Here is a 27,625-nt window from a genome sequence, read left to right as displayed (position 1 = left end):
AGTCTATAACTTTTGCCAGACTCCCTGCATGTTCAAACACACTGTTTGTTCTAACAGTTTCACTTTCCCTTTGGTAATATCTCTCCAAGACTCTTCCATCATTTTGCTCCACCTTGGATGGGTTCTGACCTAGGCAGGTTGAGCAGCTGTTGCCTTGACTTTCTCTCCCTGTCACTGTGGGACTCCCCTTCTCCTTCCTGGGGCCTTGTGGTCTTCTGGTTACCTCATCTTCCTTTCCTTGGTTTACTCCCTGTTTTGGTGCAGTAATCTTCCAGTAGTTTCCTGAGAAATATCTTAAAGCATTTAATGAAATTTTTAGGTGGCAGAATTCAGACTTGGTGATTGATTTGATACAGAATGATGAGAGAGAGAAATAAATGGTTCCCAAGGCTTTGCATGATACATCTAAATGGCCAAGTGTGCAGGAATTTGAGTAGGTTTGAGGAGGGAGGCAAGACACTGGATATATTGAGTTATATGGAATGTCTGGATACAGCAGCTAGTAGGTATCTATCCGAACAGGAAAGATGTCAGCAATAGAGAGCCTGCATTTGTAGTTGTCCTGGATATGCTTTCTAAACTATGACAGCAAATGAGATGGGTTGAGGAAAAAATGTAGGAAGAGGACAAGAATCAGTCAAGGAAAAAAAAGCCAGTCTGCAGTTTTTAAAGGGTCAGCTAGGAAATGTATATCATGAAGAAATTTCAAAAGAAGCCATTGGGAAGGTGGGAGAACCAGGAGAAATTAGAGCCAATGGACAAGCGAGATAGCACCTAAGAGTGTATAATGTGTAACGGGATTTTAAGGAGAAGGTTCATTAGAAGAAAGGTAATGGCAAAAGGATACATGCATAAAAATGTTTACTGCACCTTTGTTTATAATGGTAAAAAGTTGAAACAAAATTTCTCACTCATTCTTTAGGGAACTTGTTATAGAAATAATAATACATAAGTCATTGGACTACTATGCCTCTATCAAAAGTCTTATCCTTTTTGACATTTATACTTGTTATTCAGGAAAAGCAATGCAAGTTACTGTAAAAAAATGAGTAGTATATGCTATAATTTATGTACATCTCTATACACATAGCCATCTGCTTGTGCATGTATGAATAGACTAGAGAGGTTTGGAAGAAAGTGTTAATGGTGATTATCTCTGAAAGAGAAGATCTAGGTAAGTTTTCCTTTTCTGATTTGCATTTTAAGTATTGTTTAAATTTGTTATAATCATTATATAATAAAAGAACTCTTTTTATAGGATACAATGTTGATGTTAAATACTGCAGAGAGGCTGAGTTGTTAAATACTGTGAAGTGGGAACAGAGAAGAGAATGAACTGAGGACTGAACAGGGCCTTAAGATAATGAAATGCTAAAGATTGTTCTAGAAACAGGAACAAGACAGAAAGGTAAGAGATAGAATGATACTAGAAGATTAAACAATAACTCCTTCTATGTCCCCTCCAACTCCCCCTCTTTCCATCATTTAATTCATTCTGAACATTGTTTCAGGTAAATTCCCCAGATATCACTTTATTTCATCACTGTCAATGCCAGACCTCCATAGCTTCCACCCAATGAAACTGAAATTGTCCATTTGCCTTGCAGAGGCCTCTGTATTCTGAGTTCACTCACTTCCACATTATCATCCTTTTTCATTCAAACCAACTTTTCTTAAGAGAAACTTAAATGTGTACTTGCTGAGCAAGAACTGTATACAAGGCACTCTTAAAAATCATCAGATATAAAAGGATATTATGGTTCACACTGTCACTGTAGCTATAAACCGGTGAGGATGTCAGTTATAAACAATCAATAGCAACGCAGAGTAATAGGGGTTACAACTGACTGAAATGTCAATTATTTGGTCATATTTGTCCATATGGACAATGCAGATGAATTGCTTTTGTAGCTGTCATTACTTATATGGTCCATTGCTTCATCTCTTCATTTTCTTTAAACACTTAAATTCTTCTAACCTTTCATATCATAGATTAAGTCCAACCTTGGCATTTTTATTCTTATAACATATATAGAAATTGATTTTTAATTATTCCTTTATGTTTTTGATCATATGGTATTTCCCATTGGTAGTCAACTACTTGTGAGTATCAACCACCTTTTCTCCTGGAAGAGAGACTATGAGCTTTGACAGCTGTGACAGTACCTAACCCAGGGTTAAACATGTGTCAAGTGTGTGATAAATATCAGGTGAACTATATCAGGAAATTTCCCACTTGAGGTGCTGAATATTTTTAAAAAATACACCTTGGAGGTGGGATATTTGAGAGCATTCTAATATAATCTGTAAATAACACCAATTTTGAGGGGCAGAAGGTCAGAGGTGACAAGATAAGGATGTTTTAAGACTTTAGAAGGATGGAATTTAAAGTGTTGAGAAAAAAATTAGATAAGAAATTGAATGGTAGTCAGAACCTTATCAAGATTGCATATGCAATAAATAAAACCAAACCCAATTTCTATGCAGGACAGGAAATAAAAGCTTCATTATTATTTGAGACTCTAAAGCACAGTATGTTCTAAGTATGAGGGGGTATTATGAGTCTGTGGTTAGAGAGATAATTGCAATAATGGATATGTAAACAGAAATGTGACCTTGCAAAGGCTAGGAGGTCATCTTTGTACTGTATGTGATATAAACGATGCCCTGACTGGGATGCTGCCTCTAGCTTTTATTTTAATATTTAAAAAGGAACTTGAAAATATCTTGGAGCCCTGTTTCCTCAATTTCATTCCACTGAAATAGGAGATCATGAGCATTCTATTTCTAATGTGGTCTGATGAAACTGGGGAATGTTGATTTAGGAGATCCTGAAATGTTTTGATGAAAATGGTGTGCAGGACCTATGAATAACACTTAGAAGAGAAGGCACTTTTCTGAAGAGTGAAGTAGAGCTGAGGGGAGAACCAGTGACTGCAAGTCGTGGGAGGGTTATTCATTATTAAATGCTGGGTACATCTCAGCTGCTTTATCTCCATAAAGTCAGAAATTGACATATGGCAGCAAGAGAGAGATGGGTTAGAGATGGACTGCCTGGTGAGGGTGTACAAGGGAAATATTAAATTATTATTGTGACATAGCACATCATCTTCAACTTTGGACAAATGATAGAAAAGACAGAAAACTATTTTAGGGTGATTTATGTGTCTTGCTGCCTGGAGCTGCCAGCCAGGTGACCCTTTGAATTTATTTCTCCCTCCAGAATTCCATGACTCTAGTGCTGCGGGCCCTAGGATGAAGAATATGACTGTAAGAATATCTGGTTCCAGTTCCACTTCGCCATCAACCTATTGGGCCATCTATAAACTGACCATCATGACTTCCTACTCTATTCTGCTGCAATTTTCCTAGGATTCAATACACTGTGCTTGCAAGGTACTTTGAGCACCATGGAGGATGACATCGAAAGTTTGAAGGATAATAGTTCAGATCCTATGAAATTGCTGGCATTTGATCATTTGTGAGCTATAAAAATGGCAATTTCATGTGGTTTAACCTAACAAAATTCATCATTCATTGAACCTGCTGTGTGGTAGGCAAGGGCTAATTCTGAGGATTTGGAGATGATTAAAACACTATTCCTGCCCTCAGGGAGCTCTCAGACCAGTGAGGGAAATGAACACTTTAATAAAATACTGCAGTACAATTGGACAAATCCTACAGTGAACATATTATAAGATGCTTTGAATAAAAGAAGGAGCCAGGGATTTTGCTGGTCCAGAAGGGAAAGACTAGTAGGAGGCCAGCAAAGGGAGGCTTTGTACAGGATATGACATTAATTTAGGTTGGATTTTGAAGGCTGAATAATTCACCAAGTGGGAATGAACACGCTAGACAGAGGAGACAGCTGTGCAAAGACAGAGAAGTAGGAAAATGACTTTGGGGAGGAGAAAAAGTCATTCAAAGATTCAATAATATTAAGAAGAGGAGATATTAATTAAACCTTCTGTAAATCACTCCTGTCGGAATGCCCTCTTATTTAATATTACCTCATTAGTATTTATCATGTTTTGCTCTTTCAATAGGTCTTATACAAGCTTCTCAGAATGGCTGAATCACAGAATGCTTTTCTGCTGGTCAGGTTGCAAGAAGCCAGGTTATGATGAAATTTGCGTCCAGCAACAAGAAGTACCTACATCCTGTAGGTACTGGGAGGCACTACAGAATTTTAGGTCTGTGTGTGGGGAGTGACATGATCACATTTGCATTTGGGGAGCAGAAAGACAACTATGATGGTCTCATGAAGAAAGATGATAAACAGGTGCCAGAGAAGACAAAAGAAGTGGCTGGAGAACAGTAAAGAGGAGAGACTCCTGACAGGGAGCAGCAGGTAAGGAACACAGCAGTTTAGGAGGCAGAAGGAGAATGAAAGAGAATGAGTTCCCAAAGTCCAGGGATAAAAGCACACCAAGAAAATGAAATAAATTCAGCAAGATAAAAAAAAAACCCTGAAATCTTTCCCTTGGGTATAGTAGTTGGTCATTGATGACGGTAGTGAGAATAGTTAGTTTTAGTGGAATGGACGGAGGTCAGATTTCTGTGGAGGGAAGTGTGAATGGTAGGTAAGGAACTGGAGTAGGTGTAGGTGCTTCTAGTTTTCATCCTCTTTAATCTTAAAGAAGATTAGCCGAAAAAGAAAGAGCTGGGACAATCAGAGGGGCCAGCACTATTGAAGGAAGCCACAGAGATGGTTGCTTGTTTTGAAGGAGTGAACAGTCTTGTGCAAGTGTGAAGTTGAGGGATAAAAGCCAGGGGACAAGGAGGAACAAAGCTAGAGGTTATAGAGTGGGAAGGAGGCCATAGCTTCAGCCATCCACAAAGGTCTTTTTTTCCAGAGCAGGGAAATAGGGAAGTGGATGCCCATATAGATAAGTTTGATGATGAAGTTGTGAAGGTGAAGAATTGATGTCTCTTGATCTTTTTTCTGTGAGATGGGTGCAAGCATATCTTTGGACAATAGGCAAGGGTGGATTGAGGGTGGCTCTTGCCAAGAGTGGTGGGTGTGTGAGATGCCCATGGAGTGGTGGCCATTACAAAGAAAACTTGCCAAACAGTACTGTGAGCCCAGCAGAAGCTGGAAACCACTGTGGTGGTTGCAATTTAGATGTTTGTATTATTTCCTCTAAGCAGTACATGGGTTTATGAGATTAGGATGAGTGGGGACTGTGGACATTGCTGGAGAGTAGTGAGGAGAGAAGTCACTGAGAGGGAGTAGTTGAATGACAAACCATAGCATAAGATCCAGAGTACGGAGGAAAGGTAGTAAACCCCAGAGAGCTGATAAGCTTGGAGGTCATGGGTGGATTCAGGATACTTGACACAGCCACCTTATGTGGTTCCATGGGCTCAACAGGAAGAATAGTGAGAACAAATATAATGTGATGAGGACATGAAATGGCTGATCAAAGTTCAAGGTCTCAGTTATGAGGTCATTTAGGATAATAACAAAGTCCCAGTATGGATTTGAGAGTTGCTCAAGTGGAAAGAGATGGAGAATGAAGAAGAGTAGATTAAAATTTTTTCAGGCAAGGGTAAAAGATGGGAAATCTAGGAGGAAAGATATTTCTTTGTTTAGGACAATGAAAGAGTTAGGCAACAGAGATTGAGATTAAGAATCGGTTGCCATATTGCTCTTTAGGAAAATGTACTCGATCAAGTCAGTCTCTCCTTGAGCATAATCTTCAGCCAACCGGTTTCATGTGCCACAACCTACTGTAATATTTATTTCCTTTTCTATACTTGTAGTAGGATCAGAGATGATCCCTTTTCTCTGATGACAGGAAACTCTGGCTTGCTTTTCTCTCTTTCCCAGTCCCCATCATTTCTCCATGATTTGCTGCCTTCCTCTGCTGGTGGATGGCTCATTAACCATTGCTTTCTATTCTTGCCAATCCTCATTTACCTGCCTGATTCCAATAGGTTTGGGGTCAGAGAAATTTAACCACCCTATTCAAGTGGGCATAGATCCTGTCTCTCTGCCACAGGATCCCTCACCAGGGCTCCAAGGTTTCTAACTCTCTCCACCTCCACACGTAAGAATTGTTTGTTTGCCAACCCATTCTACTCCTGCCAAAGCTGATTGACAAATTCAATATGAGCTGTTTGAAACTGATTTGTCAGCCATATCACATTTTAAACTCCTAACCTACAGTAAAGCAGCACAGTTATTCGTATTTTGTTTCTGAGGTGGTTGTATCCGAAATACTGAGCTTCAAGATTTTCCTGCAGACATGTGCTGAATAATTCCACTCTCACTCCATTATCTATCACAGCTCTGCCTGCAGCAGTAACCACAAAGCTGTATCAAGTTAAAAGTTCTGTGGACTTTAGGATCAGGAAAACCCAGTCTAGCTTCCTTTTGTGTGGTGAATGCAAGGCTCTTTGGGAGTCTTTCTGGGCTTCACAACGTCCTTTCTGAAGTGAGTCAGCATTTCTGTGTTTGCTCAATATCTAAGGATACTGAAGCACCAAAGGGGGCATAATTTATCCAATTTCACCCTGTAAGAGTGTGGCAAGCTGAAATCAGACTAAGAACTTGCATCCAGCAGGCAGGACTCCTTGAATCTTGTCACGTCTACTGGAAGCAGTTATGTTGGTAGAAGCCCCACACTTCCATCTTTAAATAGTCCACTGGCAACCAGGATTGGAAGTCCTTTTGTGGAATGAGTTCAGGCCTTTGTATGCAGTTCAAACTGCAGTTTGAAGGGATTCTGATGGTTTCTGCCAAATGTAATGCTTAAATCTAAGCATAAGAAAAATAATGCAGGATGGCAGAGATATGAAGTAGAGACTGAAATAGATCTGCTCTGTTCCTTTGCTTTTCAATTGGCAGTTATACCCCCATCCCCTGAAAATTCTGCCAAGTCCAAAATCTTTTTCTCCCCTTGAAACAATTAGATTGGATGTTCGGGATGTGAGCTTCTTCATGTGCACTATTAGTATACATTCACAGAAACTCCTCATGTTCCAGCGTGCCAGGATACAAGGCCAGGGAAGAAGGGTGTATTGGATTAACAGCATTCTAAATTTATCATGCATTTTCTTAGCCTCTTTTCCTTGAACATAATTTTGAAACAACAAGAATTCAGTACAGTGGATGTGGTTTTTTGTTGTTGCATGCTGCTTGTCACATTGCTACATGTAAAATATGTAGCCTTCTTTCACTAATAATTGATCACAAAATCAGTGATAGCCATCATAAACAGTAAACACACAGTGAATGGCTTTAGTTAGCAATTTATGATCTCAGAATTGAGAGGATATTGGAAGTAATCTGAACCAATCACCTTCTCAAAGAAGGAATCTGTTCTTCAGTGGTTTTTGTTGTGTTTCCTTGTGGTGCTGGGGATTGACCTGGGGCCTGTGCTTTCTAGGCAAGTAGACTACCACTGAGCTGCATCCCCAACCTACATTCTCCAACATTCTTGATGAGAGATCTACTTCAGTTGCCCTCAAACTTTGCTGCATATAAGAATTATCTGGAGAACTTTTAAAGACCCCTGGGTCCCATACCAAATCAATAAAGGAATAATCTCTTGGAGTGGGACCAAGGTGTTAGCATCTCTTAGAACTTCCCAGGGGATTAAAATGTACAGTAAAATTTTGACCAGTGATCTAGCTTCTACATAGCTGTGGCCTGGGTAAAGAGTTTGTGCATTGGGAGGCTTGCTGTTTGTGATGGCCAGCCCTTCCTATCAGAATGAATAGAGCCCGCAGCCTCTGGGATCCACATGCAATGAATCAGCTCTCCACTGGATAATCCTTTGAATGCTGAAGAGGGTAAACAGTCTGCAACATGCTAAATTATTCTAGCTATATTTTTGTTTAATATGACCAAAATACCAATGAAAATGAAGCTCTTGGTTATGCTGTTTGATAAGGTGGATTTTGAGCCACAGTTGGCCAATATTCTGTTTCAGTTTCTTTATTTTGGTTCCTTGATGAAACAATTGGATATAGCTGTAGAGAAAAAGGTCAGATTTTGTTTGAAGTTAAAGCCAATAATTAGATTTCTAAAGAGTCAGTTGGCCAATCAATTGGGCTTCCCCCTTTCTATCAGCTGTTGTGTTCCCAACAGCTTGGGCCCTCCATGGCCAACAGTGTCTCCTTGGCTGTTCCACTTGCCTCTGCTCTCCCTATGTCTATGTTTGAGCTTGAAGGACAGCCAGACCACAGAAGAGCAGCCGAGGAAGAAGACAGAAATAAGAGGAAGATGTCATTGTCATATCCTCATAAAAGGACTATGCCGGATCCCAGAGACCTAATCCAGTGCCATTTGTTAAGAGATCAAATTCTGGGCTCTTAACTTCTTAGATTTGGCCCCTCACTCTGTGGGAACAACCTTGGGCAGCTCTCTTAACCTGTTTGAGCCTCAGTTTCTTCTTCTGTAAGCTTGTAGTAATAATAGTAACTAACATCTATGATATAAAAATATACTGTGTGTAATGCACTTGGTACAATGTGTCTGAAGTACAGCTAGTGTCTAATAAGAATTAGCTCTGATTACATGATCATAACCTTAGTTCCCCCACCATTTCCATGTCTGCACTGGTCCACAGGCACTCTGTCCTCCTAATCTAAACCTGTGGGCTGCTCACCAACATTTTTGACTATAGTTTCTGCCAGTCTCTTCCCCCTGCACCTGTCCAATGCCTAGCTTGAACTTTCAAGTTCAATTCCTTTCTGTTTAACAGTTCACCTGGGCTTATAATACCCCCAAAGTCACTGAGGGGTAAAAAAAATGGTTAATATTCACTCTTGTACCCACTGGTTCATATAGTTTGAAAGAAAGAATTAGCAAATCAGCAGCAAAACATCTTTTTCCTGACAAGATTTTTCTTTGCTGCTTTCATTGATATTTTGAACTTGGAACTATGATTTGCCCTTCCTTTAAAGTATGCCAAGAAAATCATTAAGTTTTTAGTGAACACTGGAGGATACACTCTTATTTCCCTTTCCATTTAACAAACATTAAATTTTTGACCAGAGTTTCTTGAACTCCAACACTAGCAATATGGCCTTTATTTTACTGGGTTTTTCATTTTATTTTATCAGTACTGCCAGCAAAACTCTGGGAACGCGGTCTGTTAGGCCTTGTCATCACCAGCCAACATTTAAAGGTTGCAACAGATGGAAGATTTTTGAACCACAGAACAGTGCTTCCAATATGTGTCAGTGGGCAGCAAAATGCTTCCTTGCGGGAGTCCTTGCTCCCTCTATTGGGTAAATGGATGATTTTCCAGGGATGCTGCATGGAAGAGTGATTTTTTAAAAAAATGGCCGTGTGCAGCTGTGAGACAGATTTTTCAATCTAGTACACATTTCTTACTGTTTAAAAACAAGTTTAAATTGGGTCCTATAACCATTCAACCAGGTCCCCTGAAGTCTGTCTGAAAGTCATTCACCAGTGAAGGAAAAAATGAAATTGGGAAATTAAATGTTGCTGGAAAATTCTCAGGTGCCCATCACCCATGTGTCAGAATAGTTTGACATAGGCTATACTTAAGTCTTTTAGTTGATTATCACTATGGGTTTGTCCAGGTGGGCTTCAAAGCAAGCTGAAAAAAAAAGTGCCAAAGGAAAAACAAAAGAAGCACCAACAGATGAGAAAACAATGTTTAGTGCCAAGAACTCAGAATCAGGATAAACAATCCCCAGTACTGTTCTTACTTCAAATTATACTCCCTTAATTTTTACACTCACTTGCATTCACTGCACTCTTAACAGAAAAATCTGTCCTGGTATCAAGATGGGCTTGATTTACCTACCTATGTGGACATGTAACACACCCACAAATACCCTTGCAGGTATAACTGCACAGAGAGGTTCCCAGCAGCTCATCCTGGCCTTAATTTATGCAGAGGATGCAAATGCTGTATTCTCTCTCTAGAAGATTGAGTGCAATTTTTCTGAGATGACTTTGTTTTGCTTGCTACAGTGGTAATAGGTGTGCCACTGATGCTGACTGGGCAATAGTTCGGTGTGTGGTACTGGAGAAAGAAGCAATATTACCTTCATAACACCATCCTAGAACCAACTCTACCAACCAACCTGAAGATAATTAACAGACATATACACTTAACAAATATTTCAAAACTGCCCTGGCATAGACATTATGCCACTTAATTTCACTTCATTCATTCATTCACTTACTCATCGAACAAGTGTTAATCCAGCCATTATTAAAACAAACTTGAAAATATGAGAAGCACATTTGTTGTTTCTAAAATTCATGTGCCGACTCTCCTTTGTCCTTTAGTTAAATGGATACCAAGATACAACAAAATCAATATTTGTCCTAGTTATTCTGCATAAATATTTTCTAAGACAAGTGGCTATTTACCATATTGAGTCAACACAGACCATAATATAAGAAGGTTGTCTAAAATGTTCTCGTCCCTCCTGGGCCTGGTAACACAACAAAAGAGAAGGGAAGAGACACTGTACATCTACCACAATGAGTTGCAGTGCCAGCATTTACATACATTATAGCATTTCCTCCACCTAAACACCCTAGGACATAGCCATTCTTGTTTACCTCATTTGATAGATGAGAAAATTGAGATTCTGGAAGGTTAAATAACTCTCTTCTTAAAATGTTCTCCTTCCCAAACCACACTAAGATTCCACCTCACCCCTGTTAGAATAGCCATCATTAGCAACACCACCACCAACAGGTGTTGGCGAGGATGTGGGGAAAAAGGAACCCTCTTACACTGTTGGTGGGAATGTAGACTAGTACAACCACTCTGGAAAAAAAATTGGAGGCTACTTAAAAACTAAACATTGATCTACCATTTGATCCAGCAATACCACTCTTGGGGATATACCCAAAAGAATGTGACACAGGTTACTCCAGAGGCACCTGCACACCCATGTTTATTGTGGCACTATTCACAATAGCCAAGTTATGGAAACAGCCAAGATGCCCCACTACTGATGAATGGATCAAGAAAATGTGGTATTTTTATACAATGGAATTTTATGCAACCATGAAGAAGAACGAAATGCTATCATTTGCTGGTAAATGGATGGAATTGGAGAACATCATTCTGAGGGAGGTTAGCCTGGCCCAAAAGACCAAAAATCATATGTTCTCCCTCATATGCAGACATTAGATCAAGGGCAAACACAACAGGGGATTGGACTTTGATCACAAGATAAAAGTGAGAGCACACAAGGGAGATATGAGGATAGGTAAGACACCTAAAAAACTAGATAGCATTTGTTGCGCTCAACACAGAGAAACTAAAGCAGATACCTTAAAAGCAACTGAGGCCAATAGGAGAAGGGGACCAGGAACTAGAGAAAAGGTTAGATCAAGAAGAATTAACCTAGAAGTTAACACACATGCACAGGAAATTAATGTGAGTCAACTCCCTGTATAGCTATCCTTATCTCAACTAGCAAAAACCCTTGGTCCTTCCTATTATTGCTTGTACTCTCTCTTCAACAAAATTAGAGATAAGGGCAAAATAGTTTCTGCCGGGTATGGAGGGGATGAGGGGGAGAGGGAGGGGGCAGGGTAGGGAGTAAGGGAGGGATGGGGGAGGGGGGAGAAATGACCCAAACATTGTATGCATATATGAATACTGCTTCTCAGCCTCTTTGCTCTTTCTCCTTCTCCCTTTCATCTGTGGCTTGGTTTTGGATGCTGTGTCCCTTCCCTGGTGATCTCCTACAGTATGGTGGTTTTTAATATCACCCATGTACTTATGGCTCTCCCATAAGTACATCCAACTGCCTGTCTGAAACCCACACTTGAATGATGGATTAGCACCTCCAATCCAGTATATCCAAATTGGATATCTTTATTGTTTTTCTCTCTTTGGATCTCTTTCTCCTTGAATTTGAACCTCTTAAGTAAATGGCTCTAATATTTACCTGATTGCTCATACAAAAATCTAGGACTTCCCCTTTTCTTTACCACCTCTAATCCACAAAATAATATGGGGAACTTGTATTTCTCCATCTCCACCTTTGCCTGAACTAATGCAAAATATCCCTTACCCCTAATAGCATTGTATTTGGCTTCCCCTTACTCCTTGTTAGAATGTGGATTTGAAAGATGGAGTTGCTACAAGCATTTGTGAATATGAGGGATGAAAAGGCACCAGAATCAAATAGTCATGAGCCCTGATATACTATATCTAAGTGTCATACCTGCAGACATCACCAATAACTCTGATCTGTTTAATCAAGTGGTCAGATTTTTTTCACCTGCAAATGTTCCCAAGTGGTGTATCTTCTCGTTCTCATCCACCCCTATCCCTATATAACCACACAGCATCCAGCATCCAGAGAGATCTTAAAAAACATTAGCAAGGTTTGTTCAGTAATCAAATATTTTCTGAGCATATATTATGTGGTGTGCTAATCAGTTTTTCCACTGTTGCACCAACATACCTCGTTAAAACTTAAAGGAGGAAAGATTTATTTTGGCTCATAGTTTCAGAGGTTTCAGTCCTTGGTTGGCTGGCTCCATCGCCTTTAGGCCTGTGGCAAGGCAGAAACATTATGGTGGAAGTGTATGGCAGAGGAAATCTACTCACCTCATGGTAGCCAGGAAACAGAGAAAGTCAGGAAGGGGCCAGGGACTTACTCTTCTAAGGATAGTCTCTTCAAAGATATTTCCCCATTGAACTACTTCCTCCAACTCTAGATCCTGTTCCTAATAGCCCATGCAACTATGAACTCATCCAAGGGTTTAATCCATTGATGAGGTTACCATCCCTATGACCCAGTCACCTCTCAATAGTGCCACTAGCTGGGGACCAAGTCTTCAACACATAGGTCTCTAAACACTTTTAAGTACACACACCTAGATGACATGCCAGTGAAAAAACCCCAAACAAACAAAGTTGGGATATACTAATGAACAGAACAGACATTTGCTTTGTGGAGGAAAGAAATACAATCAACATAATAAATATATTAGAAAATGATGTGTACTGTTTTGGAGGTGGGAGAGAAATACAGCAGGATAAGTTCGATCAGATGTGAGGGATGGAATTTTAAATAATGTCATCAGAAAAGCCTTCAGTGAGAAGGTGACATCTGAGACAGGATGTGAAGGACCTGGGCGATAGTGGTGATTGTAGATTGTTTTTGAAAACAATGAAAAGGGTTTGCTGATGGATTGTGGATAGGGTTCAAGACTAAAAGGACTCAAACATAACTTCCTGATTTTAGTTTGAACAATTGGGAGGATGGAGTTGCTATTAGCTCAGATGAGGAGGGCTGAATACAAAGCAGATTTATAGTCTGAGCTAGATATACCAGTTTTAGACATCTTGAACTGTCTATTGTCTATCACACATATGGGAGGAAGGGAAGAAGTATAAGCAGTTGAACATATGAATCGAGAGTTCATTTGATAGATACGCACAGCAAGTATGAAGTTGTGAGTCGTGGCTTATAGATAGTAGCAAAAGGCATGGGATTTTAGGATATCACTGAGACAGTATATGTAGCTAGAGAAATAAGAGAAGCCACGTCTGAGAACTAATGTAGCACAGCAGTAAGAAGCTAGAGAGAGGAGAAGCCAGAAGAGGAGACTGAGAAGAAGTAGCCAGTGAAGTAGAAAGAAAACCAAGATTGAGGTGACTTGGAAGCTAAGTGAAGAAATTATTTTAAGGAGGAGAGAGTGATTCCTGCTCTGATTTGTCAAGTAAGGTGAGGATCAAAGTGTATCATTGGATTTAGAGGGGAGAGGAAGCTTTTTTTTTTTGGTGGAACTGGGGTTTTAATTCAGGGCTTTGCACTTGCAAAGTAGGCACTCTACTACTTGAGCCTCACCTCTGGTCCAAGGAAGCCTTTTGAAATGGGTTTAGGAGAAGGTAGGAGGACAATAATGGAAGCAAATGTGGGGATTTTTGCTGCCCAGGTGAGAAAAAAATTAGACTGTATGAAGAGGAGGGGAAAATAACAGGTATGTATAATGATGAGGATGATCAAGTAGAGATGTGAAAATGGATGGTGTAAGAGAAAGGACAATTACTATATGCTCAATTCTTGAGTATAAATAGAGGAATTTGCTGAGATGGTATGGTCTTCAAAATGTATTTACCAGTCCTTTGGCATTCCCCTCTTCAAAAGTTGGAGCCTAATTATCTTCCCTTTGAATATTGGGGTGACTTAGCCATTTGCTTTTAATCACAGAAGTGATGGTGTGTGACTTCTGAGGTTGAGTTATAATAGATATTATGGATTCCCTCTTGCTCTCTCTTGGATCACTTACTCTAAGGGAAACTGCTCCATGTTTTAGGACTCTCAAGCAACTCTGTAGAGAAGCCCGTGTGGTGAGGAACTGCGGCCTTATAACCAACAACCATGTGCAAGTGCCATCCTGGAAGCAGATTCTCCAGAACCAGTGAAGCCTCCAAAGATTGAAGCAAAAATTGACCCTTTCACTGAAAACTCAAGAAAGACTGAACCAGAGCCACCAGCTAAGTCATCCTCAATTCCCAACTCACAGACACTGTGAGATAATAAAGTATGTTGTTGTTTTAAGCCACCAAATTTTGGGATAATTTATTATGTAGTCAAATATGAGTAATATGGGGGGAACCCAAAATAGTTCATGTATAACAACGAGCAGGAAAACAGACTATGCAAGTCCAGATACTATGGCTGGTGAGTAGAAGTGGAGTGAGGAATTTGTGGAGCATTGTCTCAAATTGCTTCAATTTTCTCAGTGAGAAAGCAAACAATTTAATTAGGACATGGGTGAAATCATATTACTGCCACCCTGGGTACCATATTTAACATCTCTATGTCTATTTCTCCATCTCTAAAATGGGTACCCTACTAGCTCTTTCTTCACCAAGTTGTTGTAAGGATTAAGCTGGTTAACATAGGCCAACTAAACTAGTAGCTGTGCTACAACAAAGCCCATATAGGTATAATTTATTATTATCTAAAGAAATGCCCCTAGTTACTCTATTTCATTGGTTCTCAAAGTGCCATCTGTGGAGCAGCAGTATCCCCATTACCAGGGATCTTGTGAAATATATAAATATTCATTCCCCCACTCCACAACCACTAACTCTGGGTGTGGGGGTTGCCCAGAAATCTATCTTTTAACAAGCCTTCCAGCTATGACTCTGGACTGCTGCTCCAGTCTGAGAGCCACTGGTTTATCTCATCTATTTACTTCCTTAATATTACTGCCACAGGTAGACATTTTCTTATTTATCTATTTACACAATTAATACTCTATCAGAAACAAACCTTCTACAAGGGACCTTGTCGATCTTACTCATGTCCGTGTTCCCAACTGTTAGCATAGTATCGGACACAAAATAACCACTGAGAAAACAATACAGAATGAACAAATGAAGTGAGTGAACCTGGATGATGTCTTATATTTATTAAATAATGGACCTGATGGATATTACCTCCAGGCAAGGCTTGCCCCTCTGACACACTGAGAATCAGTGGTGACCTAACTCCTTAGCCCGTGAAAAGCTGGGCTTCCAAATCACATCTGAAATGCAAATGTGGGAGCTTGCTCTTCCCTTTGCTCTATGTTCACCACTTCATTACTTTTCTTGTAATTGTCAGTGAGCTGTTGTCCTGCTGTGTCACCAGGTCACCATTCCTCTGTGGCTATTAGTGGCTATGGCTGGTAAAATCATTTTGTTTCCAGGAGGCCACTTCACATCTTGGTTTGGGAAAGATTCCTTTTTCACCTTGGTTTCAGAGGAGAGAAACCTGGGTGTACAGGCTGGGTCTCACAGGAAAGAGCCTCCTCTTTCTTGGCTTCTCTCCTGTTCCTCTCTGACTCCTCCATGGCTGTCTCTCCCTTAGTTTCTCACTGCATCAGCCTTTAGTGGCTCTCGGGGCCTGTCAGCTCCTTTCTCGTGCATATTCCTAGGATGACCCTCTTTGTTGCACAGCAGGGTTTCTAAATCAGACATCTTGGTTAGCACACACATCAGGACAGCATATCCAAGGCTATATTTTCCTTCCCTCTTCCTTGTCGTTTTCTTATAAGTCTTATATTCTGTTACTCACAGTAAAATATTGGGAGAGTCTGTGTTCCTCTCTTTATCTTATTTCCTGTATCTTATCACTCTCCTACTTTTTGAAGTCCTATCCCTTCGTCATGCCTCACACCACTCCCTGACCCCTCTCCAGTGCTGCTCAGGCTGTACGTGGTGCCATGTGGCAGCCCTGCTGCAAAGCTTCACTCCTCTCACCTGGATCACTTTAATCCTCTAACGAATACCTTCTTTTCTGGCCTTATACCTCTATACATCCTCCACACAACTGCACTATAATTAAATAATTTTTGAAATGCAAATTAGGGTCTTCTTGCTCCAGTGCTTAAAATGGCTTTAAAGATACCATGCTACAGAACATGACACAAACCCCTTAGCCAGATATACTAAGTCCTTCATTATCAATCCAGCTATCTTGGTCTCTGTACCTCACTTCAAAACCTGCTGTTATGGACTGAATTGTGCTTTTCCTCCCCAACCCTCAATTCATGGGTTGAAATCTAACCTCTAACGTGATGGCATTTGGAAATACAGGTCTTTGGGAGGTAAATAAGCCATAAAGGTGGAGTTTTCATAAATAGAATTAGTACCTTTATATGAAGGGACAGGAGAGAGCCCTCTCTTTCTCTCTGTCATGTGAGGACACAACAATGAGCTGGTTGTCTATAAGGAGAGCCCACCAGGAACCAAATTAGCTGAGACCCAGATCATGAACCTTCTCGGCCTCCAGAACTGTGAGAAATATGTTTCTGTGGTTCAAGTCAACCTAGTCTGTGGTGTTTTATGATGGCTGCTTGAGGTGACTAAGACATTGCATAACCTTCGTACTAACCCTGCTAGCACCATCAACTTTTCAAATGCTCTTTTGACCATTCTGTCTCCTTAAGGATCAGATGGAAATGAACATGCTCTCCTCTAAGTCCATCAGTGTGGGTCAGGTTTTGCTGCAGTAACAACTGCAAATTAGAATAACAGATATGGTATTTGTCTCTTGTTAGGTGATGTGAGGGCTATGCAGAGGGCTGTAGTTCTGTTCTGGGCTGCAGGGGCACATCAGGTTTGGTTCACTTGCCTCTGCATTCCAGGACCCAAGCTGGAGGGCCAGCTGCTCCTTTGGACAGACTCTTGTGGTAGTAGGTATCAGAAGGGTCGGTAAATAGTATAAGTGAAACACATGGTTGTATTTAAAGCTTCTGATCATCTGTGACTTGCAACATGTCTGCTTACCTCTTCTTGGCCACAGAGAGTTCCATGGCTGAGCCCCATATCAGTGAGGTTGGGAGGTTCACCCATAGAAAAGAACAGAATGAAGACTGGGAAAAATCAGATGACTGACCCACTAGTCAACCACTGGCACATGTTTTCTTTACTTATCCTCAGAACCTATTCTTATTTACTTATCTTTCTTCCCTAAACCTTACACTCCTGACAGCAGGATCTGACTTGTTATTTTAATACTTTGCCAGGACTTAGAATAGTTAATAAATGGGTAAATAAGTTAATGAGTTAATGAATGACCCAATAAATCAAGATGGCCCATGCAGGACAATGATTGAGTTTGTTGGAGAAGCATTCAATGTCAACCTCATAGCTGAAGCCAGGCAGAGCACTAGTTTGGTAATGGAACTGTCATTTTTTAAGACAGCTACTGGAAGCTAATATGTTCTGGGTTCTGTACTATATTCTAAGGATCACTTTTTTGGAAAAGGGCTAATAAGCTTAAAATTGTAAACAATTAATTACCTTAATCTTAAATTTTCTCAAATTTTAAATATAGATACTGATAGTTTTAGAGGTGGCTTTCTTATTTTCAGAAACCGTCTTTACAGAACACTAATTATGTAATTGTAAACTGTAAATGGCCACAGAACTTCAAGATGACAGCAAGAGAAAATAGAAAGACACATAAAGGCAAAGTTTTTAGATCCAAGGAATCCTCTAAATCCTGAAATTGTAAAATATTACACTCAATATTTTCTAGAAATAGACTATAGTTTTGCATCCAATTCTTAAAGGTTCAGAAATCACAAAAGTTTAATCTCACTGTAGCAACAAGAGAAGACAGAAGAAACACCATTTTTATTTATTCCTAGATTATAGTAACAATAACTTATTAAACATTTATTTTGTGCTGTCACCATTCTAAGCACTTTTGTTGATATTCTCACTTAATTTTCAAGACAACTCTGTTATTACCTTTAATTTAAAAATGAGGAGACTGATGTTTGGAGAAGATAAATATTGTAAGTTATTCCAAGTTGTATGCCTAGCTAGTAGCAGAGAGAGAGGCCCCAAGTCTACCTTCTTAGCCAGTATGCTGCATTTCCTTCAGTCCTCAATTTTACTTTATCCTCTGTTACTTAATAATTTGGGTTAAAAATTAGCTTTTAGATTTAGCTCCCTGGCAGCCAGAAACTGGTCAGCTCTCATATTTCTGGCAGAGTAATCCCATTTGCATGGCATAAATATAACTTGAAGATATAACTAGATACTTAGGTGCATTTCTATCATTGTGCAATCTCACTAATTGATTGGACTCAGGTTCCAAGTGGAAAAGTTGGGGTGTCTTACCTAATTGGCAGACACTTCCCAAGTTCTGTTCGACCATTAAATTCTGCTCATTAGGTTAATGAAAAGCAAATTTGCTGTACCCATGCTAGTATAAAGCATTCCAGCAGAGATAAATTTGTATGAAATTTATTTATTGGTTCTTGGGTAAGTGGTTGCAAATCCCCAGAAATAGCTCTGCATGTTATAGAAATTCACTTGCTGAGGATAACCCTAAAAATCTGTCCCATTTCCAGAGATCCTCTTTCAGAGAAATATTTAAATGAGGACAGTAAATTGTATCAAATGTATCATAGGCCATTCCTATGTGCACTGGAATGGGTGCTGGGTTTGTGGTCTGCCTGAATTCAGGGATAAATCACTGCAAGGCACTTCAGCTAGAGAGTCCAGCTTCTCTTCACCTTTCATCTTTGAATGGTTACTGTACGTATTTGACATTTACATTTGCGAAATGCCTCCAAATGTCACTGTGGATGCAGGTGCAGTTTATGCTTGCTACTTCAAAGCTGAAGACTGACAGAGCTGTAGACAGTGGGGAGCTAATCCAGACACTAGGGCTCCTTGAAGCAGTCCTATGGTCAGTCCTCTGACATTACTGCCTCATGTATTTCTTTTGTTTGTTCCCTCTCCATTTTTCCCCTTCTGTTTTTATTCTTTCCCATTATACGCTACAATACAACTTAAATTACAGGAAGCAGCAAGTAGTGTCCTGCTTATGAGAAGAGGCTCTGGCATCAAATAGACTTTAGTCCAGAAAAAGTGACCTTGGGTGGCTAACTAAATTTCTCTGAATCTCATCTAAAAATGAGGCTAATAACTTTTGTTGCCATCATCAGCAACAAAGTGATATGAAGTAGAAACAAAGAAAGGTTTACTTTATAGTACAGACTATATTCTGTGTGATTTTTATTAAAAGACCAATTGCTGAGGTCTGGAACAAACTGGGATGTCTTCAAGGTTTGATGACATTAAGCCAGCTGTAAAGGATGACAGGATTTGGATAAGCAGACTGAAAGGGGGAAAACTGTGGCAGTTTTACATTTCTGCAAATTCTTTGACCTGTATTCCATAAAATACAGTCTAATCTCCTGCCTATTGGTGTGGACTGGTGTTGGTGCCTTGCTTCTGATGAATAGAATAAGGTAGAAGTGAGATTGACTGACTTTTGATTCTAGATTAGAAAATGTGGTGTATCTTCTCTGCATCTCTATCATCTATCCACCCATCCATTCATTCATCCATCCGTCCATCTGCCCACCCACTCATCTACCTGCCTACCTACCAATGTACTTGCTTAACTACCTATATCTATTTCTTGATTGATCTACCTACTTAGATCTATCTATCTATCTATCTATCTATGTTCCTTCCTACTTAAATCTACCTTTAGATTTCCAAGTTCTTTTTACGAAGTCAGCCCACTCAAAGTCACCATGGAGCCAAGTGGGGAGGCTGTTCATAGTAGGACTACAGCCCAAGGAGCCACAGTTGTACTAGCATCAGCTAGCTCTGGCATCAGTTATATGAAGAGACTTCTGATAATGCTAGTCTCTGTCACTATAAGACAGTGACTGTGAGAGACCTTGAGTGAAAACTGCCTAGTTGGGGCCAGTCAACCCCTGCAACCCTGAGAAATAATAATAAAATATAGTGTTAAGTCACTAAATTTGGCAGTACTTGGAGTACTTTATTACTCAGACCTAGTAACTGGAACAATGATCAAAGACATTAGGGCACTTATAAACCAAAGAACATTTATAAATAAAACAACAAAACTACAAAACCAGAAAAAGTCAGTTTAGATAAATGAATTAATTTTGATGGATGATTTTTGGTATGAGCCCATTTCATGCTGACATCATTAAAAGTTGGATGCTACCGAGGAAACTTTCAGCAGATTGACACACATGTGCTGTGTGATGACGTGACTCTCCATCACACCACTCCATCCCAACCACCAGAAACCTGTGCTGTACAGTGTACTGTCACACCTGGCCCTCACACAGTGCTCACACACCATCTCTGTTTTCTGTTCCTGCCCTGTTCTTTCCAGATCAGTCCATAGCAGTGAGAAACATTCTCTCTGACACCAATGGGGTCACACATACAAATCCCACACAGATACTGAGTGTCAGTATTTTATAATAAGGGCTTAGTCAAAGAACCCAGATGTTAAAAAGTACTCCATTCTTTTTAGATTAACATGAAAAACCGAATGCAAAATTTAATAACTATAGGGAACTATTGACTATATGGAAGGAGTCAGGTGCTTGGCTAGACTGTGCTCCGGCTAGCTCTAAGCATAAGTTGAGTTGAAGGGGAGTAGAGTTGTGTTACAGATAGCCCTGAAAGCCGGAATCTAGATTTTGAACTATTTGCATGAAGCCGTATTGATTCTTGAGTGGAGGAGTGAAGGACTTGAAAGCTCTATTTCAGAACCATATCACAGTTATACGTCTATGGTGAGTTAGACAAAGGTGAGGCTGGAGTCAGGGAGATTGGTGAGCTGTCTATTCTACTGTACTAATTTCAACGCTTCAAAAATCAGTGTTTGAAGTAACATACTATACCCTATAAGTGTGTGCAGTTACTACGTGTTAATTCAAAATAAAATAAAACCAAAAAAATCAGTTTACCAAGTTCTCATGGAATATGTGATACTCCATTGGGCTGTTTGAAAAGTACAGGATAGACTGTGAATTGAATTTAGTTTCAGTACTTAGGGATTTATGGTGTTCTTCCTTCTAGTCCTGCTTGTCATTGATAAATGATACAACCTTGGTCAAACTGTTCATATTCCCATACCTCTGAGCCTTCATTTATCAAAAAGGGATAATGATATATACATTGTACCCAAGTTATAAATATTAAATATATATATTAAATCCTCAAGCAGCTTCAAGCCTTCACAGAATAGAATGAGTTTATACCCTTTAGAGAACACTTTAGTGTTAGATCATACTCATAAGAAGACATTTAACTGTCATAAAAAAAGAGATATATTTTTTATTGCACAAACTATATTGTAACACCATTAATAGAAATTTTAAATATGAAAAAAGCCCTTGGAATTCAACAGCCACCAAATATTAATTTCTTACTTTTCATAGTTCTGCTAGTTTATATATATAAATGTACATAAATACATTTACAATACATAATCTAGGCGTATTGTTATATTTTGCTCTTTCATGCAATCATTAGTATTTCCAAACATTATTTATGCTATTCAAAACTACAATTTTATAATAGTCCATCGAGTTGATTTAGAGCAATTGATTTGGCTAATTTTTATAGTTTGAAGCACATCTATATGAGCAAAAATTTTCTTTTCTTCCCTCTTTCCTTCCTTTTTCCTCCCCTTTTCCTCCTTCCTTCCTTCCCTTCCTTCTCTCCTTCCCTCTGTTCTTTTCCTCCTTTACTTCTTTCCCTCCCTCTCTTCCTTCACTTCTTCCTTCCTTCTTCCTTCCCTACCTCTTTCCTTCATGGAAAAAGGATAGAAGGCAGATTATAAAGCACTAAAAATGGAAATATTGAGGCAAATAGAACAAATATTTTTAACAAATCATTTACTGAACTCCTGTTTTTCAACATTAGAGAGCTTTATGTATTGTAGAAAAGTCAAACTGGAGGATAATTGAAAACTCAGCACAGACAAGGTCCACTTAGTAGATTCCTTCATGGAAATTCTTGATTTTTGAACACTTGGTTTTCTTTATCTTAGTGGCATGGACATAGCAGGAGGTCACTTTCTGAGTCTACTCCTAAGAGTCTTTTGAGGAGCATTACTTGTGACCCACATGCAGGCTATTCTGGGCATAGGGCTTGTTGACTGAGTTAAGCAAGCAGTGATTGAATCAGGCCTGACAGATGTGTGCTTTAGAATAAGCACAGGCTTAGGCCTACCGTGATGTCAGACAGATAACTGTTTGAGACAATCTTTACTCCCAGTCAAACAAGGTAACCTCATGGATTAATTTGTAGGTAGCTCTCTGACTTAGGAGTGACCAGTGCATGTGTGCATTAGGGACAGCTGTAGGAAGCACAGTGGTTGCCCCTGAGGAAGCCAGTCCTTCACAGAACCAGTAAAGAGGGTCACCAGATGCCAGGCAACACATATAGCTGAACAATATCATCCCGGGCCTTACAAACTTTTAACTGTCACATTTTTGATGGTTAGGAGCTACGATCTGAGCCACAACACCTGAAGGTTTGATAGTCCAAAGTCCCTGAATTGCCACACAGGCTGCTGAACTGTCACCAGGGAGCTGAAATGAGATTATGGCGCAGCAAGTTCTCCTCTGCTAGCCTTGGCCCAGCGGGCACTTATTGAACTGCTTTGTAAACAGTGTGACTATTAACTTTGTTATTGTGTGCCAAGCCTGAGTTAGGTAATAGTCAAACAATAATGACGGTCACTGAAGGCAGGATTTAGTCCAGAGAATGATAAAAGGATTTCAGTTTTGTTCTTTGATTTTGGTGCACCTATGGAAACGCCTGCCTCCAGGAAAAGCAAACAGGCACCTGAGTTCTCCTACACATTTATCCTCAACCTTGGCTAATTCTGTACTTAGAATCCCCTAATTACAAAGAGCCAGGCCCTGCCCACAACAACTGAACTGGGCATTTCTGTGTGTACGTGGGGTGGGGTAGGAGGCATTTCTTGGAATGTTAAATTTTGAGAAAGAATTAAGGATCACTCTTCTCACACTACTACAAAGGTGTCCAAGACCTGGATTAAAGTATAATGAATGCTGATTGCTACCTATATGCACTTGCTGTCCTCACTTTATGATTGTTTGATCATTCCCAAAATCCTGCCCCCTGGCTCCTTAGCACTAACTAGCTCCTTATCTGCAGTCTCAGTGTTTGTTTCTCCTCAACTTTCTCCCAAGCCACAATGTAAATTTGGCCAGGCACCACCTATAATCTCTTTTACAGTAGGAAAGGCAGTATCATTTAATTACAGGAGAATTCTGGCTCCTCTTCACTAAAGGAAAAGGGCACACTCTTTCCCTAAGGTGCAGGTGACCTGTGAAGCAACCTCAGCTCAGAGAGGCTGCAGGTGCTCCAGAAAAAGCAGATCAGGAGATCCAAAAGAGTGTAGTTAATAGACTGGAAGGGGCCTTGGTACCACTTCATCTCATGTGTGAGAGAATTGAGAACAGACAGTTTGGTACTTGTTCAGGATCACACACAGTCAGTTAATGGGACAGTTGCATTTGGAACTCAGGTCTCCTCGTTCCCCTTCCATAATAAAGAGAGTGCTTGGAGGAAAGCAGTGGGGGCTTGCTCCCCTTCTTCTACCTGAGCAGCTTTGCTGAAATCTGTTTTGCAGAGAAGGTTTATAGAATGGGCTGGAAACCATGGCACACAAGAGCATACCTGTGGTTCTGGTTTCAGTCACCATATTTTTTTTTGCATGTTCTGCTAATCCAACACAATGTGTTTACAGAGCATTCAGCAAAAAACTTTCCAGCTCTTTAAAACAGACAGACAGACACATGTACACACACACATCATCTTTTTAGAGCCTTCATCAAATCCTATTTCAAGAGATTGTCGCCCCCTTATATGAGTTCCTTTAACTTGCAAAAGATCAATGGATAGTGGGCATTCTGAAATGTAGGAAGTTAACTTTTATTTGCCTGTATATGAGGACACTTTTCTAGGTTTACAACAAGTCCCTCCCCCCCTTTTTTTTTTGCTTTATGATCTCTCCAAAATTCCTTTTTCAGATTATACGTATCTATGATAATATATAATATATATTTCTACTACCACTTGTTGGAAAACAAAATCAATCATAAGAGTTTTCTATGTCCCTTGCAATTTCTGAATGTTAAGCCATCTAATTCTTACAACAACCCAATAATGTTAGTTCTGTTTTACAAGTATGATTACTGGGCGACTGAAGTCTCTGATTGGTCATGAATCTAATGAGAAGATTTGAACCCAGATCCCCTGGATTCCAAAGCTGAATCCTAACCCACTAAGACCAAAGTATGCCTCAACCCATAAACTCTATTAAAAATACATATTTTTGGCTGAGGCATATTAAAATCTCTATATTTTCTTTTTACATTATCTTCACACTTTATTTACTTAAGATATAAGCACAGTGATTTAATTCAAGGACTTGAAACAAGGATTGCCATGAGCCTATGAAGATGGAAGTCATACCAGGGCATAATAAGTGGTAAAGCTCCAGAATTAAAGATAGCGCAGGACCAGCACCTGTTCCATTGCTGACTCAGTAGTCTAGGTACTTTGCTAAGCACAGAAGCTATACAGTTGGAAAAAATGGCTCCTTTTGTCCTGAAGATCTCAAAGACTAGTGGGGAAGACAAGCTCATAACCTGGTAATTTCAATATAATATGACCAGCACTCAATTAGCATGCTACAGTTTGGATGTGGAAGGTCCCCCAAAGGCCCATGTGTTAGAGGCGTGGTCCCAGCCTGTAGTACTATTGAGAAATGCTGGAATCTTTAAGAAGTTGTGCCTAGTGGGAGGTTTCAGGTCATTGCAGGTGTGCTATCAAAGGGAATTGCAAGATCCTTGTCTCTCCCTTTCTCTCTTTCCCTTCCTGACCACCATGAGGTGAGGACTTCTCTGCGAGGCCTCAAAGCAGAGTTGGCAACCATGGCCTCAAACCTCCAAAACTTGAGCCAGGATAGACTTTTCCTCTTTTTAAATTGATGATCTCAGGTATTTTGTTACAGTAATGGAAAACTGACTTACACATAGTATAGTGTCCAAGGCGTATTTTGAGCACAGAGAGGAGTCAATAAATCCAGTCTGTGAGGAAGGGATAGGTAGAGTATGGCTGAATGACCTGACCCAAGACCAGTCATGGGAGGAATAGATGGAGCTAGCCAGACAAAGAAGGTTGGGTATGGGTGGTAAATGGGGAAGGGCATGGGCAAGAAAGAGCACAAAGGCTAAAGCACACAGGAGAACTCTGAGAAGATCCATGTATTGGAGGGTAGGGTGGGATGTGGTAAGGAAGTTGTGAGCTCCCGGGAGACCTTCTGGGTTATATTAAGAAGTTTGGAGGTCTTTGTAGATGTTGGGAAGGTGTTTAAGAGTCTTAACTCCATGAGGGACACAATCAGATTTGCTCTTAGGTCAGTCATCCTAGCCAGCTCTCAGCTGTTTTCTCTATCATACCTGTGACTCTCATGATAGTCTCCACACAGTGGTTATAAGTGATTACTATCCTGGTTCTCTGTCCCCACCACACTCAAGAATGCATGTTAGAAAGTAGAACCTAGAAGACATTAGGCTGGGTAGATTGAAAAACTGGCCACAGTTCTCCATCCCTCCTTCTATCTACATGTTTTATAAAGCAACTTTACTGTTCCCCCATTGATGTGTGGAGACTGTTTCTCCTTACTTTGACATGGAATGACTTTGTGTCTTGTTTTGACCATTAGAATGGGGTAAATGTGACAGTGTGTTCAGATCCATACCTCAAGAACCCCCCTCTTCTACACTCCTAATGCTCTCATGTGACCTAGTTTGTCTAGCCAGCCTCAGGATGACAGCCCATGCACAACGGCTCTAAGTACACTGGCTCTAAAAGAGCCCAGGCACTTCACAGCAGACCACAGACACACAAAGGTGGTCAGGCAAGAATGGAAGCACCCAGCAGAGCCCAACCCAAATTTCTGACCCACTGCGAGCTGAATAAATTATGCTTGTTTCAAGGCATTAAGTTTGGGGTGACTGGTTATCCTGCAAAAACTAACTAGTAGATGGGATAGTTCAATCTTGTGTAATCCATCAGAGTAAATCATTTACAATCCTTGACACTTTAACAATCATAAGTGACAAATTACTTGGAACATGTTGGGATGTCGCAACATAATGGCAAAGCATGACAAAGAGCACTCCTCAGAGCATGTCCTTGAAAGGCTTGTAATCTTAAGAAGATGGAGCAGATTCCTTACTCCTCTATAACCAAATCCTCTGGACGTGAGATATAAAACAAATGAGACTTTGAAGGGTAGAGAGAAAACACAGAGCAGCTAGGGAACATGAGATCAGAGGAATGACACAGTGGTGAGTCTCTGGGTTTCTTTTTGGCTTGCACATCTTAGACCTGGAACTAAAAAAGCCAACAATCTGGGAACACCTGCAGACACAGGCAAAAAAAAAAAAAATACAGTACAAACCTGCTTTCTCTAATCAAAGGACCAGAAAGGCCTGCAGTCCAGTGACAATTTACTCCAGCCAAACGTCATAGGAAACACTGTGACCTCCAGCTCCAGCCTCCCAGGAAAGGGTGTTTGGAATCTGGACTTCCACCCTAGAGAGACTATAATGAGGTACTTCAATGTCTCTGCTAGGGTGACATCAATGAAGGACAAATAGGAGTGGGAAACTTTTATTCCCTTCAGCTGATAATGAGTTGCTTCCCCCCAGTCCTCACCTGTGTCAGTGGGGAACATATGGGAGCCTAGATTTTCACCCTCACCCTAAAGTGTTGAGGCCTTCTCTCCCTCCCCCTCCTAGGAATGATGTCCTAGGAGGCCTTATTACTGATGAGGCCATCCCCGCTAATGTCAATAAAAACCACTGGAAAGCTGGGGCTCCCACCTCCATCTGGCAGTAATGAGAGAACCCTTCTCTGGGTGTCAGTGGAAGCTGGGTGGAAAACCATAGCCTCTACTTGGTAGGAATGAGGCAGTGTCTCCCCACTTTCCACATTGGAGTAGAATCAGAAACAACCAGTAACAGAGGTTAAAGAATAGCCAGCTTCTCTTAAGATAATATGAAAATGTCTAGGTTTCAATAGAAAATCCTTTATCATACCAAGAATCAGGAAGCTCACAAGTTGACTAAAAAGATAACAAGAGGGTGACAGAAATGATAGAATTATCAGACAATGATTCCAGATTAGCCATGGTATAAATGCTTCCATGAGCAATCACAACCATGGCTGAGACAAATGAAAAAGTTGAATGCCTCCCCCAAAGAAATAGAAGGTATAAAAAAAAACTAAATTGAAATTTAGAATTGGGCAAG

General features: G+C 40.2%; 1 long non-coding RNA gene across 2 annotated transcripts in view; it reads left to right on the top strand.

Moving 5' to 3' along the window:
* The window catches only part of LOC141417364 (uncharacterized), a 38,043-nt gene that overhangs the window by 7,031 nt on the left and 3,387 nt on the right, over positions 1 to 27,625 (top strand). The window contains exons 2-5 of one of the 2 annotated variants that reach the window (XR_012441903.1): positions 1,259 to 1,408; positions 3,224 to 3,396; positions 4,047 to 4,351; positions 14,288 to 14,515. This is a non-coding gene — a long non-coding RNA (uncharacterized lncRNA). Of the gene's footprint in view, positions 1 to 1,258; positions 1,409 to 3,223; positions 3,397 to 4,046; positions 4,352 to 14,287; positions 14,533 to 27,625 lie in introns of those variants that run through there. The other variant, XR_012441902.1, reaches the window with a different exon arrangement.

This window comes from Castor canadensis, chromosome 2, assembly GCF_047511655.1.
Source record: "Castor canadensis chromosome 2, mCasCan1.hap1v2, whole genome shotgun sequence".
Taxonomy (NCBI): Eukaryota; Metazoa; Chordata; class Mammalia; order Rodentia; family Castoridae; genus Castor; species Castor canadensis.
Note: the sequence above shows the minus strand (reverse complement) of the source record. Positions and strands in the feature narration are given on the sequence as shown.